The sequence below is a fragment of the Ambystoma mexicanum genome, chromosome 3p (assembly GCF_040938575.1).
Source record: "Ambystoma mexicanum isolate Mex_15411 chromosome 3p, UKY_AmexF1_1, whole genome shotgun sequence".
NCBI lineage: Eukaryota > Metazoa > Chordata > Amphibia > Caudata > Ambystomatidae > Ambystoma > Ambystoma mexicanum.
Genome location: NC_090925.1, coordinates 1,236,218,375 through 1,236,240,340, shown reverse-complemented (window position 1 = coordinate 1,236,240,340; position 21,966 = coordinate 1,236,218,375). Strand labels below are relative to the sequence as shown.

General features: G+C 48.0%; 1 protein-coding gene across 2 annotated transcripts in view; it reads left to right on the top strand.

Moving 5' to 3' along the window:
* ATF7IP (activating transcription factor 7 interacting protein) overlaps nucleotides 1-21,966 on the top strand; it is an 813,149-nt gene that overhangs the window by 112,294 nt on the left and 678,889 nt on the right. For both annotated transcript variants that reach the window (XM_069652710.1, XM_069652711.1), the window contains one exon: nucleotides 10,316-10,365. The gene's annotated coding sequence lies outside the window, so the exon portion shown is untranslated. The remainder of the gene's footprint in view (nucleotides 1-10,315; nucleotides 10,366-21,966) is intronic.

Sequence of the window (21,966 nt, the reverse complement as noted above, 5' to 3'; positions counted from 1 at the left end):
CAGCCACTGCTGCAGCCGCTGCAAAGCCACTTTGACTCCTTAACCCACAAGACTCCGGTGGGATGCAGAATCAATCAGTATCTGGAAGAATGGTGGGGCATTGTGTCAGATGGCTGGGCACTAGAGATGGTGACCAATGGTTACTATCTTCCTTTTCATCAAAGGCCTCAAGATCATCCACCGGGAGCCAACTCTGTCAGAATTCCAGACCCGCTCCTTGTGCAGGAGATTTTAACCCTGCTAGAGAAAGGTGCAATCGAACATGTACCTGTAGCGGAGAGGAACAAGGGTTGGCACTCCCCTTATTTTCTCATTCCCAGAAAGGACGGAGGATTGAGACCCATCTTGGACTTGAGAAATTTTAACAAATTCCTCAGGAATGACAAGTTCAAGATGGTGACGCTTTCTCAGATCTTTCAGGCTCTTCAGCTTCAGGACTGGCTGGTTTCATTGGACCTTCAGGATGCTTACTTTCTGTGTTTGAGATGGATTGGCACATGAAAGTACCTGAGGTTTGAAATTGGTGGATTTCACTATCAGTTTCGGGTTCTGCCATTTGAGCTGACCTCTGCCCGAAGGTCTTCACCATACTTATGGCGGTGGTGGCAGCGAGTCTCAGGAGGGATGGGATTCACATCTACCCTAATATGGACGATTGGCTAATCAGGGCAAGTTCACCTGAACGGACTCCGGAACATCTAGCCATGACCACAAACTGGGCTTCTCCCTCAATTACAAGAAGTCACAAATGATTCTGAGCCAAAGACTCCAATTCATCGGAGCGGTCCTGGACACCGCCTCAGGGAACGCATCGCCTCCCGAGGAAGAGCTCCCCACATTCTGCAGATAGTAACAAAATTTCAGAATGCCCAACTTCTACCGGCATTCGACTTCCTAAGGTTGCTAGGCCTCATGGCATCCTGCATTTTTCTGGTGCCAGAGGCTCGACTGAGTATGAGATCCCTGCAATGGGCACTCAGGATTCAATGGTCCCAGTTTTCGGGGGAGATGTCAGATCATCTACAAGTCCCGTCCAAGGTGACTCAAAATCTCCTATGGTGGCCTCACAAGGAAAATATTCTCAGAGGGGAACCTTTTTGGCAACCATGGCCGGAGATAACTGTAGTGATGGATGCCTCACTCACAGGGTGGGAGCCCACACCAACGATCTGACAATCAGCGGTCGTTGGTCTCCATTGGAGTCCAAACTACACATCAGCCTTTTAGAGCTGAGGGTAATCAGACTAGCGCTGAAGGCCTTTCTGCCCTCTGTATGGGGAAAGAATGTCCTGATAATGAAGGACAACACAGTGGCAATGTACTACCCAAACAAGAGATTAGGCGTAGGGTCACTACCACTGTGCAGAGAGACAATGCAGCTATGGTTCTGGGCAATGCAAGAAGGAATCTCTCTATCAGCACTTCAACTAGCTGGAGAGCTGAACACGGTGGCGGACGCTCCGGGCAGGCAGAGCAGTCTCCCACGAGTGGGAGCTAGCTCAGGAAGTCCTTCAAGAGATCTTCGCCCTTTGGGGAACCCCTCAAGTGGATCTGTTCGCGACCGGTGCCAACCGGAAGTGCGAACTGTATATTGCTCAAGGGAATTTCCCCCGAGAGGAGCTCTAGGGGACGCGTTCATAGTGGACTGGGTGTTTCCACTCCTTTACGCGTTTCCTCCAGTCACCGTGATTCCTCAAGTAATTAGGAGGTTGAGAAAGTTCAGGAGAACCAAGATCCTAATTTCCCCGGATTGGGCCAGGAGGGCATGGTACCCGGACCTTCTGGACATGGCCATCTGCCCTCCAATACGTCTTCCACAAAGAGAGGATCTTCTCTCGCAAGAATAAGGTCAGGTTCTCCATTCAGAGGTCAAGACACTCGACCTTCACGCTTAGCTTCTGAGAGGTTGAGATATAAGGATTGGGACCTCCCAGATGACGTTATGGAGATTTTGCTTTCGGCTAGAAGGCCAGCAACAAAATCCTTATACCGGTGTCGTTGGATCAAGACTGGACTACGCAAACCCCCTATACCTCGGAATCCACGCGTACCAACTGAATAAGCTCCAAAGGGCACAAAACGCGGCAGCCAAATTACTACTTGCGCTTGGCCCAAGAGACCACGTCTTCCCAGCCCTTAAGATGCTGCACTGGCTTCCAGTAGCCCAAAGGGTGACTTTCAAAACCTTATGCATCTCCCATCAAGCACTGCATAAAACCGGACCTGAATATCTTCAAGACAAACTAAAACCATATCACCCCCCACGCACCATAAGATCGAGTTCAGCCGGCCTCCTAGTCATACCGAAGACAAACTCAAGTCAGGCTAGGCAGAGCATCATTCTCAGCCTTGGCCCCCATGCAATGGAATTCACTCCCACCCCACATCCGCCTAACTGAGGATTTAACGTCTTTCCGCAAACTACTGAAAACCTGGCTTTTCCCATAAAACCAACCCGCACCATACTATCCCAAAACAGACTAACAACTCAATGACACCAATCCAACAAACTACTGATGTGAGAAACTGACCGCTAATAACTCCTACTTTAAACTAGAAGGACAAAAAGAATTAAACGAATAAAGTAGATCAAAGCAGTATAAGGGCTAATAAGAGTAAATCATATGGAAACAGTACAGAAAGTTAAACTGCTGAAATGGACAAATTGCATGAGGTGTAAACGAAGTGAATGGCATGAATGATATAGGTAGAACCGATGGTAGTCGAAGAATGCATGAGTGGAAGAACAGACAGCTATATAGCGAATGAGTGTGGAAATCAAAAGAATAAGTAAAACGGGTGAGTGTATACAATGGATGAACATGTTGAACAGATGAGTGTGTAGAGCGGACGGGTATGTAAAACGGATGAGCGTGTAATGGATGAGTGCGTAATATAGATGAATGTGAAGAATAGATGAGTGTAAACCAAATGAGTGTGTAGAACAGATGAGTATGTGGAACGGATGAGTTTGTAGATCATGTGACAGCTCCAGGTCATATTCTGCAGGTTTCCACAGGAGAGGCAAGTAAAGCGCATGATTGAGTGGATAGCGGATGAACTTGGAAGTGCAGAGCGGTTGACTGTATGGAGCGGAGGGGTAGATTGTATGGAGCGGAGGGGTGTATGGAGCGGAGGGGTGTATGGAGCGCACGAGTGTATGGAGCGCACGAGTGTATGGAGCGCACAAGTATATGGAGTGCATGGAGAGGATGAGTGCGCAGAGCCGATGAACGTATAGAACAGACGAGTGTGTGAGATTGAATATATAGAATAGGACATCGCTGTTGGATGCGTGAAAAGCACGAGTGCTAAAAGCGGATGAGTGCGGAGAGTGGATGTGTCCATGGATCAGATGAGTTCCTGGAGCTGATGAGTGCGCTGGACGGGGGTGTGTGTGCGCGCGCAAATGGGGTGTGTGCATAGAGGGGGTGTGTGCATAGAGGGGGTGTGTGCTTAGAGGGGGTGTGTGCGTAACGCGGGTGAGTGCGTAAATTTCAGAGAAGCGAGTAGAACGCAAGAATGCGCAAACCAATGCGCAGAATGGATGAGCATAAACAGGATGATTGTGTAGAACAGATGAGTATGTGGAGCAGATGAGTAAGTAGAGCGAACGAGTCTGGATAGCTGATGAATGCAGAAGTGCGGAGAGTGTCTATCGCCTGAGCGGACGATTGTACAGACCTGGCGAATGTATGTAAGGAATGAGTGTAGGAGGCGGGTGAGGGTATGGACCGGATGTGTGTAGGGAGTGGATGTGTGTAGGGAGTGGATGTGTGTAGGGAGTGGATGAGTGTAGGAAATGGATCAGTGTATATGTCATGACCCGGCGAAATTGCCCCTTCTGGACCTCATGGTCATTGTCACGAAGGGCTTGTACTCCTTGTTCCTCCCAACATGGCCGTACCAAGCTCTGTGCTACGCACTAGCTTTCACGTCGTGGCACGTACTATAAATTGGTCACGCCCACGCGGGTCCGCGCGTCTCAACGCTATCTTCGGTAGTGACCCGACGTGTGTTTGCTCTCTACATTGGTTTCCTTGATCCTCTTACTTCCTTCCTTGCCTTTTTTCCTGTTCCTGGATCTCCCCCCCCCTACTTTGTTTATCGCTAATCCTGGATACCCTGGAACCACGAACATCCCGGAACTCTGAACGCGCTCTGCAACCTGATGAGGCTCGGGCGAGCCTATTCAAGACCCGAACCACCCACAGGAAGAGTCCTGCGGCCGAACAAGGGAGATCCCGATCACAGGTGAGACGGGGGGAGATTTACGACGGTATAGAGCGGATGAGTGTATGAGCAGACGAGTGTTTGGAACGGACAGTGGAATGGAACGCATAGGTGCATGGGGCGGACGGGTGCATGGAGAGGATGGGCGTATGCATCAGATGGGTGTATGGAGAGATTGAGTGTATGAAGCTGATGGGAGTATGGAGCGGATAGGCGTATGGAACGGATGAATATATGAAGTGGATGTATATTCAGAGTAAATGAAGGTATAGGACAAGTGACTGTAGAGTTGAATATATAGAACAACATATTTCTGCTGGATGCGTGAAAATCACGAGTGATTGAAATGGATGAGGCCAGAGAGGATGAGTGCGTGGAACGGTTAAATGCGTGAAGCGGATGAATGCATAGAGGGGGTGAGTGCGTAGAGTGGGTAAGTGCGTAAAACAGGCAAACGCATAGCATGCGTGAGGGCATAAAGCGGATGAGTTCTTGGAGCGATTGAGTGCCTGGAGCGATTGAGTGCCCAGATTCTAGAATGGATGAGTACGTTGAGCTACGTTGAGAATGAATAGGTGTCCACGGTACGGACTGGAACGCATTGAATTGCGCGACGTATATAGTATGGTTTAGGATGCAAAGAACGTTTGAAAGAGCATATAACTCATCGTATCACACTGCCACGCCTACTCTCTCCTTACATCACCACTCAACTAGAACACAGAGATACTATGACACCATTAGGTATAACTGTTCTCATACCAACATCCGCCGCTCACTCCACATCATTCTAAGTTCACACAGCTGGTCTCACACCCCCCAGCAGAGCGTTCTCCTCAGGCCTGCCGCAGCCGTTCTGGATAAAACCTGCCTGAACGAACACATTCTCCTGATCTCTCAACCACCACACCTACCGCTAAGAAGCAGCTACTACACGGATATCGCACAAGCTGGTGCTCACATGCACCTTTTGTCTCTCTCTACGCCCTCTACTGATCTGAACTTCGGTTCCCAAGGGCGTTCAACCTACCAGCGCCTTCAGACCATACCAATGGTATATAAGGCGCTATATAAATGCAAAATAACTTAACATAACGTTATGGAGATTTTGCTTTCGGCCAGAAGGACAGCAACAAAATCCTTATACCGGTGTCGTTGGAAGAAATTCAGTAACTGGTGCAGGGATAAGAATGTGGATCCTTTTCAATGTACCACTCCCATGGTGCTTTCCTTTCTATTACATTTAGCCAACTCGGGGCTCCAAGTTGGAACTAAAGGATATTTGGCAACACCATCTATCTTCAAGCGCTCCTCAGAAGTTTCATATTTCAAAATGCCTTTTAGTTATCCAATTTCTTAAAGGGTTAACTAATGTGTTTCTTCCTACACCCTTCCAAGTTCCCATTTGGGATTTAAATTTAGTTTTAAAGTTTCTTATGTGTGCCCCTTTTAAGCCTTTACATTCTTGTCCTTTAAGGCTCCTAACTTTAAAAACTGTTTTACTAGTGGCTCTAACTTCAGCCCGCAGGGTGAGTGAGTTGCAGGCGCTCTCTTGTAAGCCTCATCACACGATTTTCGTTACCGTCCTTTTTATTCTCCTTTGCACGCTAGGAAAGAGGAGGAACGTTTCCACAGACTAGACACAAAAAGGGCTCTCAGTTTCTTGGTGTGTCAAAACAAACCTTATCCAGATGGATTATCCTAGCAATATCTGAATGTTACAAATTGGCTGGGAAGGAACCTCCAGATGGTTTAAGGGCTCATTCAACCAGGGGCATAGCAACTTCCACGGCTCTTCAGAGGGGTGTCCCAGTGCAGGACATTTGTGCTGCGACCACTTGGTCATCAATGCACACTTTTGCAAAACATTGTTTAGACACCACTTCTTACCACGGAGGCCATTTTGCAAAAGCCGTCCTTCATTCAGTGCATAATTAAAAAACTATGGTACTCCTTCAAATTACAACTGCTGTGGGAGTCTATCTAAGATGAGGAATACGTGGGAGGACACAATCCATTCGAAGAACAAGTTGCTTACCAACTGTAACGTTCTTTCGTCTGGATGTTCCTCCCACGTATTCCTCATCGACCCTCCCAACCTACTCCTCCGTACAGTTCTTGCGCTTTTTGCACTTGTACTTCCTTAAGTGCCTGACATCTGCCGGCACAAAAAACTGATGCAACCATTAACATAAAAAAAAATAAAACTGAACCAACTGGCGCGGCTCGAGCGCTTTATACGACGGATGACGTCGACGGCGGCCTTCGAGGGAACCAAGCTACGTGGCCTCGAGCACAGCGCCCTCTGGTGAAACATTTTCCGAAAGAAGCAGCAAGCTGCCGAATATATCTAAGATGAGGACTACGTGGGAGGAACATCCAGTCGAAAGAACGTCACAGTTGGTAAATAACTTGTTTGTCTCACTATCCCAAGATTCAAGCTTTCTAAGGATGGTGGTTGCAGCTTCCCTGTAAAAGCTGCCCAACTATGGAATTCCCTGCCACATACCATCAGAGAAGATCAACCTTACACGAAATTCTGACTCAACTACATAAACTGGCTTAAGTCAGCTGATCTTTAGCCCCTCCTTGCGAGTACCCTGCATGGTTATAAGGATTTCTTAAATTGTATACATTTTACTTCTCTGCTCTGTAGATATGTAAATATTTCAACTGTATAACTGCTTATATATTTGATTTGTCTATATCCTGTAATATACTTTATTGTGTAATTGTTGAACCTAAGCTTTGCATATGCTGTAACTGTTGCGCCCTGATACGCTTGGGTCTGGTGCGCATTAGAAATGAATGAATGAACAAACAAACAAACAAACTGAAGGGCGATGCACGGAGCGGTGCTCAGGAGGGTGGGGTTACGGCCGCGTGCGGTACCCCGTGTAAAAAGAGGAGGACAAAATGTTTTCAATTTTGATGCTTTTTAACAAAGGTGCTCTGGTCCCGTCCTGAAGGACAGAATGTCCCACAAGTATGGAGGAAAGGGGACTATGGACTAGGAGTAAGGTAGTCACTACAGTAACTTTGTTAATTGCCACTACTTCATACAGCAAACACTACAGCAAGTGTTTATCTAGTGGCACATGTAATATAGAAATGGATTCATACAACAACCTCCCTCCAGCCTTCTGACCAACCACTTCAATCTAACAATTTCCGGATTATAAATTAAAGCATAGAAAAGAATTGACACTGCAATCTGTATGAAGTGGATATAGTAACTTTTGTGCCAGGTCTACCAAAAATGCTAGATGGATCAAACAGAAGGTACTCTCAGGGCCGGTACACATCTTGTGTTAGGCCCAATAGAACAGAATCTGCTGGTGGATCTAGAGTGTGCAAATGAGTCAAGCAAGCTCTTGCCGAGCCCTGGTACAGAATCCAGGCATGCCGATTGGGCAGCCTGAGAAGGCCATGGGCATGAGGACCAGTAATGTAAGCGGTTTACTGGACAGGAGCAGGGCAGCCACATGGGTGGTACTTGTGGTGTTATGTCATTGCCCACAGCCTGAGCTTTGAGACTGCTGAAGCTGCCAGCTCCCTATGGATACAATTTCCTTGACACACTCCTTTTGGCGTTTCAGTGTCTTCTTCAGGAGAACTTTGGTTGACTGCTGTTTCTGCAGGGTGGTGGCTGTTAACTGTCTGGTTCACAATGCTGTTCATTGCAAAATCTTATCAGGCGGGATGACTTCATGCAATGATAGGTATGACTACTTTTTTACATGTATTATAGTGTGCCATTATTCCTGGTGGGAGAGATGAAAGGTGGAAGTAGTAGCCCATATTGGATCTCGCCGCGCATAAATCTCATACTCTTTGCGACTTCGGGACACCTCTATGGGGGAAGTCCTTGATGAGCTGCAGCTTCACTTGTTTTGCTCTCCACATTTACCTACCACCGGCTCTTTATGTCCTCCTCACCTTTTCTTTATATTGAAAATTCAGGCATTTACTTGCGATTATCCTGAGCCTGACTTCTTTGGTGTTCTTTGGATTGAAGCACAATACAATCATGTGTAGTTACAGCTGTCCTTGGTAGGGCTAGAGCACCTTCAGCTTCCATCTACACTTCTGGTGGGATGGTCGATAAAGGGTCCCCATGAGAAGGAGGGGGTTCATGTTGCACACGCTAGATTGGTGATTGGGGAACAGCAATGTTGACGCGATGTTGCAACTTCGCATGTATTTAGTATAGTTAATAAATATGGGAGATGTCACTTTGTGTTTAAGTTGATACATTTTAGATCTGCACGATGAATTTAAAAACTGCTGATGCCCATATAAACAGCATAGGTATGTTGTGCTACGTAGTGCCTAGAAACTGGGCAACAAAGAGCTTTGTAATGTGCATAGGAGAAGGGACATTTGTCATGAAGAAACCACTGTGAAGAGGACGAGATAGTCTTGAAGATACATAAACAGACATACATACATGGTGGGGGGGGTCTTGAGGGATGCATGTTTGTGGTACATGGTGAATATGTAAAATTGGTATGCTGCAAACTCTCTCATAGTTTTGGTGGGCTCTGAAACCTGGGTTGGCGAGATGAACTCTGTGTGACCGGCCATCTGTTCTTGGCTGAGTAATAAACTTGGGGTGAAGGGACATCTAAGGGCAAAGTTGACCAATACTCTGTGGGTTTCCATTATTTTCTCAGGTTGTGTCCGGAGGCTATGCGTGTTGAACTGGTAGTAGTTTAGATTAGAGTGAAAACAGGACACCAGCATGTCTGGGTGGGTGAGATAGTTATCGCCAGTTCAAAGGGTACTTGTTTGTTTTCCTCCTCCTATTGCTTGAAGTGTTCTTGCAAACCATGTGCATTATGTCTGGGGTTTGAAGGTCACAGGCCAGCTGGAACTTGTAATGAATTATGTTCTGGTTAAATGTTTACCTATGTGCTGATGTCCTAACCTACCACGGACAAATCCAAAAAAGGGTCTGCTGTAAATATGAGCTGATGCGAAGATATGTTGAAAGGGGATGGTGGTTAAATAAATGTGACCAATGGGAATTGGAGAAGATTGGATTTCTTTTGTATAGGTTTCACAAATCGTGTGGGGGATGGGGGTGATTTGTAATAAAATATGTGTCTATTTTAACTGTTGCAAAATGTATATGATGTTAAATGTTTGTGTGGTTCAGGGAGACTTGGGTTAGTTCGACTCTACGGTGTCATCTAGCTCCTCCTGGCCATTTGTACAATAAACTGGCTTTACGAATAAACATGCACACACTTCTTGAGAGGGGAGCCTACTCTGGGTTAAGGTGATTGGAAGTCCACCCCTACACTTAACTGATAATGAGCCACATCCCTCTTCTCCCATTTACTTCCCTTGCATTCCCCTCCCCCTTACACTAGGCCATCATCTCATGATCAGGTTTGAGCTACACGAGTTGTCACTTACTTTTCTGAAATATCATTGGAGGTGGAGGTTCAAAACTTTGTTCAGGAGTACTTCATTGCCATTTCCAGGTCTTTGGCACTAGGAAGGTTAATTGTTTATTGGCGGCTTTGATTGGCCCAAAATCACTAACCAGGACTACTTGCTTCCACATAGTAACACCAGTTTTTTCACTTTTCTTAAACAATTGGATATTGTATTATTACTCTGAGAAGCCGTATACATTTTCATGAACCTTTCTCAAATGCGAACTATGACCAGATTAGACAAAGTGTCTTTTTTTGTTTTTATTGAGATGTCATTTTGGCCTTACATTTCAGTCTATTGAGGTTTTCCCTCGTTAAGGTTGAACATAATGTATTTTCACATTTTATCTTCGCAGTTGCAACCAAATAATGTTTCATAGACCGCCGTTAGCAGTGCATGAATGTGAACCTTTTAATATGACTTGCATACTACTTCTTGCTAAATACAACCACTGTTGAAGCTGGACATTATTTACATTTTTATTAACTTCTTGGTAAGCAGGTACTCGTGCCAACAGATCAGTCGATTTTTCAAATGCTTCAGATACTGCTTCTGAAATTGTGGTTGTATATTTTTTAGTGGCTGTTCAATGAAGCTGATGTCATCTTTCATTGAGCATCCCTTTCTGTTTCAGGTCCCATGATGTCTATTCCTCTAGTTGGATTGAAGCCTCGCTCCATGAGGGTATGAAAACTTATGATCTCCTTTTCTGAATGACTAACTCCCTGTGTTTCAATGGTCTGTTTTTGTGTTAAATGGAAGGGCTAACATTAGACTTTGTTCCTGCTTCTCTGGACCTGCTGAATTGCATGTTTGTGGGACAATTCCCCACCATTTCAGTATCTCAAGCAAAATGGATGCTAGTCTGATCACATAGCTAGTTCTCATTTCATGACTACCTCTTCACATTTCTTTGGTTGGTAAATCGCTGTCACCTCACCCTTGGCTACCTTCTAGTTCAATCGCACCTGATTACTCTGAAGTGCTGCTCGTCTCTCATGGCCAAAGCAGCAGCTAGACAGTATAACGTTCACAGGTTGTTTTGGATACTGGAAAATCACATTTCTGTTATTTTCCGCCTCAATTTAAGGCCACACGCTAAAGCTGGATTTGCTTCTCTGCCCAGACTAAGTAGCCGGTCCTGTCCAAAAATTGCTAGATTTTCAACTTGACTTTAATCATTGTGGGAGTTAATGTTCTCTTCTACTGATCACTATTGCCTGTGATCCTTTTCTAATTGATTTGTTATTAAATGCTTTATTTCCCCAACTCTCAGACTGTCATACTTATGTGTGTTTTTCACATCCTGCTATGGTCCCAAACTGTGTTTGCAACAGCTACTAAAGCTCCATTTCTATGGGACAGCTTAACTATTTCTAAACATTGAGTAATTATTTTCATATGTACACGTGGCAGGAGTCTGGCTGGGTTGTGCAACTAATTAACAAATGGCAGCATATCGGTACCAACAATGCATATTTTCTCTGCTGTCACTAACATAAATACAAAAGGTAATCACTCTGCTTCTAAAACCCAATGATTCCCCCCTCTGATCCCCACTGACCTTTTTGTCTTGTGGATTGGGGTGGGGGGGGGTTTAAATCTCGCACAAAAAGTGCTTTTTTAAAGGTCTTTATACACACCCTGCAGTGTTGAATGATTGCCTCAATGTAAGCTCTTTTAGTTTTTAGTGACTTTTGCAATAGGTATATTTTGTAATCTGTCACAATTCTGTGGCATTTGTATAGTACCTTCGTGCCATTGGTATGGCCTCCAAGCGCTGTAGGTGAACGCATTTGGCGGACCCAAAACTGAGGGATTGGTCAGACGGATATAAAATGCGTATGTGCATTGTAGCCTGTATGAAGGTAGGTAGGGGTGGCGAAGTCCCTGCTAGTGGCCCAAGTAGAACAGGGTTGTGGTTGGGTGCTGTGAAGACTGTCTGAGAGTATGCGAGTCAAGGAGACTGATTATGTGTCCTGCTAGCCCAAATTTGTGTCGTGAGACTTGGCTGCATTCTAGTGGCAGATGTGCGAAATTAGATCAGGTAGTAGGTAATTGCAGATGTGTGCGGGTAGGTGGTCGTACCTTAGGAGGGATGTAATTCCAATTGTTCTTTTATAATGCACTTAATACCTGAAAACGGTTTCTAAGCGCTGATCCGGATTCAAACCTTTGTAGCTATGTGTTCTCGACAAACGTGTTGCCCCTGAGCTTGCCTTCCGGCGAGATGGATGTGATACGTACCCGTGACTGGGTGCAGGTCCTGTTGTGCGGGTCTACGGGGATCCTTTCTGTGCGTGCTTGGTACTTTCTTGGAGTCTCCTCATGTGATTCATTGATGGCCCCGCCTACCGGTCAGGGGATGAAGTTCCCCCGAGAGGCAGATTAGGTGAGTCAAGACACAGGTGTGAAGAGCCAGGTCGGAGTGTCTTCCGGAAGGCAAGGTGATCCTCTATGCAGCAGATGCTAAAAGGGAGAGGGTTCCATATTGTGGGTACTTGGACGGAGGCCTATTCTTGCTAGTACCTGAATCATGTGGACCTTGTGCTGACGGTCGGCATGGATGAGGAGGGAAAAGCCACCGAGGTTGCCACTGATTCCCGCTAAAGCAGGGATCACTGATGAACCCCGGTTTACCTGCCTAATGTAACTGTGGGTTGGACAGATGTGTCTTGAAGTACTGGGCCTCATTACAAATCAGGCGGTCCGGAAATAACGGTGGAGGTAAACCCGCCGCCACCGTTGTTTCCGGACCGCCTGATCCCGAAACCTGCAGGCGGGAGGTGATCTTCCCGCCAGGTTTGACCTGGCGGGTTTAAAACCGCCCGCCTGCAGGCGGACGAGGAAACACCAGCAGCATTACGAGAGGCTGCCGGTGTTTCTATGATCCCCCATTCCCATTGAGTCCCATTAACACCATTCTGCCTCCGTGATTCCCGGAAAACCGGGGTTGTAATGCCCCAGTAATTCTGGGAATCACGGAGGCGGAATGGTAATGCGAGTCCGGCGGTAACCAGGCGGTTTTACCGCCTCGGTTACCGCCGGACTCGTAATGAGGCCCACTGTAATGAGGCCCACTGTGTCGTGAAGTGGATGGTTCGGAGGTGTTCTGGACACTCTTCTTTAGAGGTGAGGTGATGAAGCCAAGGAAGGATGTCAGGCTGGGGATAGAATAAATGCAAATGTATGGCAAGAGTTAGGATACATAGGGTGATATGAATATCGGGATCCAGATAAGGCAGTGGTCTTATCTTGGTTGAGGCAGACCGATGCAGGGAGGATTGCAGTAACAAAAGTAGAATGGCAGGGTGGATGCTAGAAAATACTACCCCATCATGTTTACTTAGCAGTTGAAAGAGCACTTCTCATTAGTAGCCAAGTCAAACCATCATGTTTAGTCTTCTTTTTACAATGAATGGAGCTGATAAAGAAACCCAAACTATGAAGACCTAAAGTCTACCTAATGTGCCCTAGAACTAGAGTAATTTACTTTACTGGTATCATTAGTGTCCTGGATCTGAAACGCACCTCCCGGTGCCCTTGCCGTTGCAAGGACGCAGAGATGCGCATCCTTCCTCTTTTGGAGAGGCGAACCGGAAGCTGTAATATCAACCCGGGTTTGCCGGGTGCACCTTGCAAGACGCCATCTTTAGGGCAGGCGCCCTGCCAGACTCCAGTTTAGATGTGTGCAGTATCGTCCCCGCGAAGCTGCTTGCTTCCTGCGCAGGTCTTTCTGGTGTGAGCGGTAAGTACACGAGGGGGTGGGTTCCACAGGGAGGAATGGAAGTGTTTTCCTAACAAATCTGATCGATTTGGCAGAGGGGATGCCCAAGAGAAGAACTGTGCCTGATCTCAGGTTTCTGTAGGAGGTGAGCTGCTGTTGTAGATATTAAGTAAGATCAGTAATATCTGATCAAAATGTATGCAAGCTATTTATTTTAATTTAATGTTTAAAGTGAGTCCCTAGCTAGAGAGCAGCTGATCGCTGTACAGAGTGTGGGTAGCCAGCATTTGGGCTGGCGTCTTTTAACCGCGCAGCACTGTGAGGTCTGTGCGTCGGTATGCGTGTCCACTGGAATAAGTCCTTGGTCAGGTGTTGTTGAAGGAGCCATGTTTTGGGAGATTTGCAAAATTGGGGAATTGTGGGAGCATTCCAAAGTGACACCGGGATCGAGTTCCAAAAGATGGGTGCGTGACCAGGATTGTTTGCGGGTCCTCTTTGCGGACAAGTTGTTGTGATTCAAGCTGGTTGGTCGATTTGATACGCGACCCCAATATACTTTAGTTATGACAATATGAAAGGTGTTTTGTATAACACACAGCTAGTATTGTTCTGTCTTTACAGTGCATTATCCTTGCCCGAAGCTTCATTTGATGCTAGAGCTCTGGTATCTTACCAGAGACTGATGTCTGGATGGATACTGATGCTTGGGATCTGGCAGTAGATTTCCCCCATGTTCATCAGGTGATAACCATTACTTTAGTTGATGACAGCCTGAGTGCAGGTATTCAAGTTGGATTTACCTAGAGTTTGGTGTATCGGATTGTTTGTGGGTTGGCTGATGCTGTAGTTCCCTGTACAAGATGCTGTGTACCAGTTATACATTCGAGCCATTGAGGCCCCCAGACAAGCATTGGTGACCTAATGCTGGCATGGTGAACCCCTGCAAGAAATTTTGCAATCGAGTGGTGCGTTCACAGAGGGAGATCTTGTGATTGGTTGATGGGGTCTGTAGAAATATACTAAGCAAACCAACAACAAATGTGATGCTCCTTTGCTACCTGTACCAAACTGAACTAAACTATGTCCTTTAATGATCTCGCTCATTAACAGCATTTTGCATTTAATACTGTTAACGCCATATCCCATTGGATACTTAGTTTTGGTCTCCTCACTTCAAACTCTGCTGAGGTATTCCAGTTTGGGGAAAAGTGAATCCTCCTCTGTCCCGTCCCTTCCCAAGGGACTTAATGTCCTAGAAGTATGGAGGAAAGTGGACACAGGAATAGGTGTACATTAGTCACTACTATGAGAAGTCTTTTCTGTAGACTCAAAGATAGCAAGTTCTCCCTCATCCTGGAAAAAGAAGGAAATGACTAGTCCAAATGACAAGCCCAAATGGAAAAGTCCAATGATGTCTAACTTCTTCAGCTCTGAGTTTTCCTGTTGCACACCGAAAGGCCATTGTCTTTTGGAGAGTAATAGGGCTAGATCTTCATAAATGTGCCATGTCTGACCCTAGAAATAAATTTGATTCAAAGTTCGTATTCTTCAAAATACTTTGACACTACAGGAATTGCATTTCTCTACAGGTGGAATCCAATAGCGTCATCACAGATTCCCCGGCGTTGACCTCCTCCCATGTGGCCACGGAACGACAGCTGCTCCTGACCCTGGGGGCAGTTATATGTAGGGAGTATCACATGGAGAGGAGACAACCACTGGGGAGATGTCATGGCTTCATTGGATGAGCCATGGTATCCCTCACCTGCCCATGGAAAATACCCCCCTGATACCCAACACCCTAATGGCCTATTTCCATACACCTTTTGCCCCCTTTAGGATAATTAGAGGAACCTTTTCCCAACACCCTTTAAGCTCCACTCCCATCGCTGGTCTAAAAAGTAAAAGCTCCAAGAATAACTTTTTCAGTTCTAATTCCCCTTCATACAGAACTGTTTTTTCATATGGAACCATTGAGCGCTACGCCCCATGCATATGTACAGTCTGTGTATATGGTGACAGTCAGTGGATGGAAGATGACATGCAGATGTCAATGCAATAAGCTATATATCTTGGGCTGAACTAGTCATATTAGCCATTAAAACAACAAATTAATCATTCAATAGTTCACTAGCAGCATATGTCGACGGGCGTGCAGCGGAGAAGGGGAAGGCACAGGGAGTATCCAACCACAAAAGATAGAGTGCCCACCTTCCAAGGGAAACTCCCATATGTCGGGCCTGACTGTACATCAAGAAGCCACAGTAATAGTCATGGAAATCTTCAGGCAGCGCAGGCACTGGTAGCAATGAGGCAATATTAAGAGGGCCCACACGTGCTATTCTGATTAAATGGATAATTAAAGAGTGCTTTTTCATAGCGCCGACAATGCTGTTCTGTTGCAACAGCAAGGAACGCACAGTGTTTGGGACCCTAACAGTTCGAGGTGACACTAAAACAATTGGAGTCGCTTTTCTGGTATTCACTACTCTCAAACAAGCTGGAAACGCGTGAGCCACTGTATCGAGGGGTGTGGATAAATAAGCAATGGGGCGTGCTACTCCTGAGCGCTCAAAGCTAAATTCGGGGGGGATTGGGTCCTCCGATGTATTCCATATCTATGACAGTAATCACCACAGCTGTGCTGCTTCGGAAAATCTTTGTGTCCTGCGTCGATACGGCGTCCTCGAGGGTCTCCGTCGAGCCAACGTCACCGGATGCTATAAGTAGGACGCACAACGCCCGTAGCCTCAGTTGTTGTTCTGTTTTTTCCGCGCACATGTTCGCTTCGGAGATCTCGGCGCGCCTCGATTCTACTGAATCCTGTTCCTTCGGTTCTTCGAAACTGTTGCTTCATTGCTATCGAATATGATGTCTTTGGCTTCTTCCACCCCACGGTCCGGGTTTAAGAAGTGTTGGGTATGCAGGTCCAAGATGTCCCTGACGGATACGCACGAAGCTTGCCTCTGGTGCCTCAGGATGGACCATGATACAGACGACTGTGTCGACTGCCAATCGCTCACTTCGAAGGCCTTGCGGGAGCGTAAAAAGAAGCTGTCAGTCGGTAAGGTGGCCAAGCCCCGGAATTCCCGTTCCACTGGTCTTTCGACGGACGATTCGACAGGCGACTCTCCGCATCGTCGTCGTGAGTCCGGGGGTTCTCGGTCTGGGAGTCGGTCCCACCATTCCTCTGCCTCTTCGAGGCACTCCAGGAAGCGCCGTCACAGGTCGCCTTTCCCGTCCTCTTCCGAGGACTCCACCCATCGGTGGGTAGCTTGTCCCAACAAGCATTCCACTCCTGAGGAATGGGATTTGTTCCGAAAGGAGATGTTGGCGATTTTTCAATCGCAGGGCTCCGGTCCGGCCGCGCCGTCTGAGGACGCCGGTCGAGGCCGCGCTAGAGACACTGCTCGTCCGCCGTCGGGCTCGAGCAGTCGTCGCGACCACTGGGCGCCTCCGAGGTCCCGGTCGGACAAGGATGGTCGCTCTAGGCGTGCCCATTCCAGGTCCAGGTCCCGGTCCTCAACGCCATCGAGACCTTCTTCGAAGAATACATCGGCGCCGAGGTCGTCGACGGACTCTCTCGAGGTCCCGCCTCCGAGGAAGTCATCGGGGCTCCGCCCCCGAGGCCTGGCCTGTCGAAGCTGTCGGCGCCACGCACGACGTCGATGCCCATTCCGTCGACGCCCTCGATGCCTTTCGAGGCAGCTTTGTCGGAGGTACCCGGTGGCATGGTGGCGCCCCCCAGAAAGGCTAAGGCTAAACATGTCTTTTTGCCTTTTTCTGTACCCTCTTTCCAGCCTCTGGATTATATTTCTGAGGTAGATGAGGGGTCTGAGGAAGGTGAGGTTCCTGCATTGTTTCCTGATGACATTGTTTCTGGTCACAGTCAACTTGAGGCCCTGCATCAGTCACTGCACGAAGCCAGTGGTCTTGACACCTCTCCGGAGGTGGAGTTTGGTAGGCCGGAGCCTGGCGCGCATGCCGAATCTTAATATCGGCGCCTCATGTCGAGGGTCACTGAATACCTGGGTTGGTCGCCCCCACCTGGCAATTTTCAGCAGGATGACCTGACTGATACTTTGGACCAAGTTCCTCCAACTGACCCGGTGCTGCCATTCCATATGGCCTTGCAGAGAAGGGTGGCTGCGGCTTGGACTTCTCCAGAGTGTCTCCCGGCAGTCAGCAAGTCCTTGCCGAAGAAATATCGCCCAGACAGTGGCGACCCCTGCTACTTGACAACGCACCCTACTCCGGAGAGTTTGGTGGTGCAGACGGCTACGGCCCCTGCAAAGCAGGCGTCGTATCCTACCATCCCTCCTGATAGGGACGACAAACGTTTTGACGGCTGGGCAAAGAAGGTATTTTCTTCTTGGGGTATGGCGCTTCAGGCTGCCAACTCCGTTTGTGCCTTGTCTCGTTTCACGCACACTCTGTGGAACTGCATTTCCTTAGCGGCTGATCATATCCCTGAAGGGGAGGAACGGGATGGTTTCCTTGCTATCGTGCAGGATGGCAAGGACGCTGTGTGTGAATCCGTTCAGTCGGGTCTGGACATGGTTGATTGCGTCAGCCGGTCCATGGCGGCGAGCACTGTAATGCGCAGGTTTGCGTGGTTGCAGAAGTCAGGTTTTGCTCCGAATGTGCAAAGCCGGCTCCTCAACATGCCCTTTGATGGTGAACATCTTTTTGGCAGCAAGGCTGACGAGAGTCTTGAGAGGTTGCAGACCTCGAAAGCAGCAGCGAAGTCGTTGGGCGCTGCAGTCCGTCAACCTCTGCCTTTTCGTCCTAGGGGACAGCAATGGAGGCGAGGTTCCTTTTCGTTATTACTCATCCTTTAGTAGAGCGAGAGGAGCTGCAAGTCAAAGGGGCAACCGTAGGAGTGCCAGAGGTGGAAAACAAGGTACTCGAGGTGCCAAGGCCGCGCAAGCAGTTGCCTTTTTGCCCTCAGGCACTGCTGCAGCCGCTTCAGCTCAGTCATGAGGCCCATGCTTCGCCGGTTGGGGGAAGGCTGGCGCAGCATCTTGTAGAGTGGCGTGCCATTGGGTTCTGGAGATCATAACACACGGCTACTGTCTTCCTTTCCGGCAGAGGCCTCACGACAGTCCACCGGGGAAGCTCTTTGAAGAGTCCAGATACGCTCCTTGCTCAGGAAATTCAATCGCTGCTGGAGAAAGGCGCCATAGAACTGGTGCCTGTAGCGGAGAGGAACAAGGGGTGGTATTCCCCTTATTTTTTGATTTCGAAGAAAGACGGGGATTGAGACCCATCATGGACTTGCGCGGTTTGAACAAGCTCCTTCGGAAGGACAAGTTCAAGATGGTTACTCTTTCTCAAGTCCTCCAGGCCCTTCAACTTCAGGACTGGTTGGTGTCTGTAGACCTCAAGGACGCTTATTTTCATGTGCCGATCCATCTCAAGCACAAGAAGTACCTGAGGTTCGCGGTTGGCGACTCTCACTTTCAGTTTTGGGTCCTGCCGTTCGGATTGACCTCTGCCCCGAGTGTCTTCACCAAGCTCATGGTGGTTTTGGCAGCGTATCTCAGGAAAGGGGGGGGGATTCACGTCTACCCCTACTTGGACGATTGGCTGATTAGGGCGCGCTCTCTCAAGCAAGTCCAGATGGTTCAGGTGCCGCCCTCGGTCGCCCAGGACCTTCTGTGGTGGGCCGTCGAAAGCAATCTGATGAAGGGGGGGGCTCTGTTTTGGCTGCCGTGGCCGGAGGTGACAATCGTGACGGACGCGTCCCTCACGGGATGGGGAGCTCATGCCAACGAGCTGACAGTCAGCAGTCGTTGGTCTCCGTTAGAGTCCAGACTCAATATCAATCTGTTGGAGCTGAGGGTCGTCGGGCTTGCCCTGAAGGCTTTTCTGCTGACTGTGCGAGGAAAGAATGTCCTGATTCTGACGGACAACACAGTGGCCAAGCACTACCTCAACAAAAGGGGGGGGGCAGGGTCACTTCCTCTGTGCAGGGAGGCAATGCAGCTCTGGTTCTGGGCAATCCAGCAGGAAATTTCAATCTCGGCAGTTCATCTGTCCAGAGACGAAAACGAGATGGCGGACGCTCTGAGCAGGCAGAGCTCGATCTCTCACGAGTGGGAGTTGGCTCAGGAGATTCTCCCGGAGATCTTTGCCCTTTGCGGGACCCCCTTAAGTGGATCTCTTTGCCTCCGGTGTCAACCGGAAGTGCAAAAGGTTCTGCACTTGGGAATTTCCTCCAAGAGGAGCCTTAGGAGACGCTTTCGTGGTGGAGTGGTCATTCCCACTGCTGTATGCGTTTCCTCCAGTCCCTGTCATCCCGCAAGTGCTGCAGAGGTTACGGAGGTTCAGTTCCTGGATGATCCTCATTGCTCCAGCATGGGCCAGGAGGACGTGGTACCCGGACCTTCTCGACTTGTCCATCTGCCCTCCACGTCGTCTTCCCTACCGAGATGATCTGCTCTCACAGGAGGGGGGGGGTCAGGTTCTCCATCCAGAGGTCAGAGTCAGATCCCTCAGCCTTCACGCTTGGCTTCTGAAAGGTTGAGGTATAAGGATTTGAACCTATCTGAAGACGTGATGGAGGTGTTGCTTTCGGCCAGACGGCCGGCAACGAAGTCCCTGTACCGTTGCCGTTGGAGAAAGTTCTGCGACTGGTGCAGGGTTAAGAATGTGGATCCTTTTTCATGTGACATTCCTGTGGTTCTGTCTTTTTTGCTTTCTTTAGCCCACGGGTTTGCAAGTGGGTACCATTAAAGGTTACTTGGCGGCGCTGTCCATATATTAAGCGCTCGTCTGAGTAGTGTTCTTATTTTAAAATTCCTTTAATTTCTCAGTTTCTAAAAGGGCTCACTAATGTGTTCCCCCCATCACCTTTCCAGGTGCCCAGTTGGGATTTGAACCTGGTTCTCAAATTTTTAATGGGTGCTCCGTTTGAGCGTTTACATTCTTGCCCTTTGAGACTGTTAACTCTTAAAACTGTATTTTTAGTTGCGGTCACTTCCGCTCGCAGAGTGAGTGAGTTACAGGCACTTTCAGTTAAGCCACCCTTCACTGTGTTTCATAAGGACAGGGTTGTCCTTAGTGTTCGTCCTTCCTTTCTTCCGAAGGTGGTGTCGGAAATTTCATTTAGGCCAGAAGGTTAATCTTCCGGCGTTTTTTCCTCTTCCCCCCCCCCCCTCACATCCCGGTAAGGAGGAGGAGAGGCTCCATAGGTTGGATCCTAGGAGAGCTTTAAGCTTCTACATTTCTCGCATGTCCCGGGTCAGAATGGACGATCAGCTCTTTATTGATACGCTGGAAGGCGTTGGGGCCAAGCTGTGACTAAGCGGACTTTGTCCAGATGGATTATCTTGGCAATTTCTGAATGTTACCGCCTCGCGGGTAAGGACCCTCCGGTAGGCTTACGGGCCCATTCGACTAGGGGTATGGCTGCCTCTACTGCCCTGCAGAGGGGTTTTCCTATTCCTAACATCTGTGATGCAGCCATTTGGGCTTCGGTCCATACTTTTGTACGTCACTACTCCCTAGATTCTATCCGTGGGCAGGATCTGGCCTTTGGCAAGGTGGTCCTTTACTCTGCAATTTGATTGGGCACTCTAAATTTGTGTATTCTAAATTCTTTTCCCATCTCCTTACGTTGGTATTGCTTTGGGAGGCTGTCATAGATATGGAATACGTCGGAGGACCCAATCCCTTCGAAGAACAAGTTACTCTCTTACCTGGTAACGATCTTTCGATGGGATGGTCCGACGACGTGTTCCATATCGCTCTCTCCCTGCCTTCCCCGCTACAGAATTTCTTATGCGATTGCAGCTTACGTTTCCGCAAGGCTTTCTGTGGTCATACTGGCAGTTGATGGGTGCCACACCTTCTGGGAAAAAAACTACAACTGAGGCTACGGGCGTCGTGCGTCCTACTTATATCATCCGGTGACGTCGGCTCGACGGAGGCCCTCGAGGACGGCGTATCAACGTCATCGACGCAGAGCGCAGACGCCGAAAGATTTTCCGAAGCAGCACAGCTGTGGTGATTACTGTCATAGATATGGAATACGTCGTCGGACCATCCCATCGAATGAACGTTAAGAGAGTAACTTATTCTTCTGTTCATATGATGTAAGACCAATGCCAGAGCAGTACGTAATGCAGTTTTAAATGCTTGAAAATCTTCTTTTAATACTGTGGTCCAGACAATCTCATTTGGGGTGTCGACCTTGCATGCACTTTGCACATTGTGCGCCAGAATTGCGCGATCCATTATCCAAGCCCAACATTACCCTACTAGACCTAAAAACGATCTTAATTCAGCTTTTGTGTGCGGTGGACACTACTCTGGATGGATGTAAGGCCCGATGACCAGGCGTTAAAATGTGTTCCAGGAATTTTACTTCCGACTAACACAACTGCATCTTAGAACCATCCTAAGCCTGAGTTGGCCAAACTAGTCAATATATAATGGACATCCTTTTTGTGCTGCTGCCTGATCATACTGAATGAGTGTGGAATCATCCGGGAAGCAAAGGGATGATGGATCAGCATGCAATATATCTTGGAAAAGATATATGGGAGTTTATG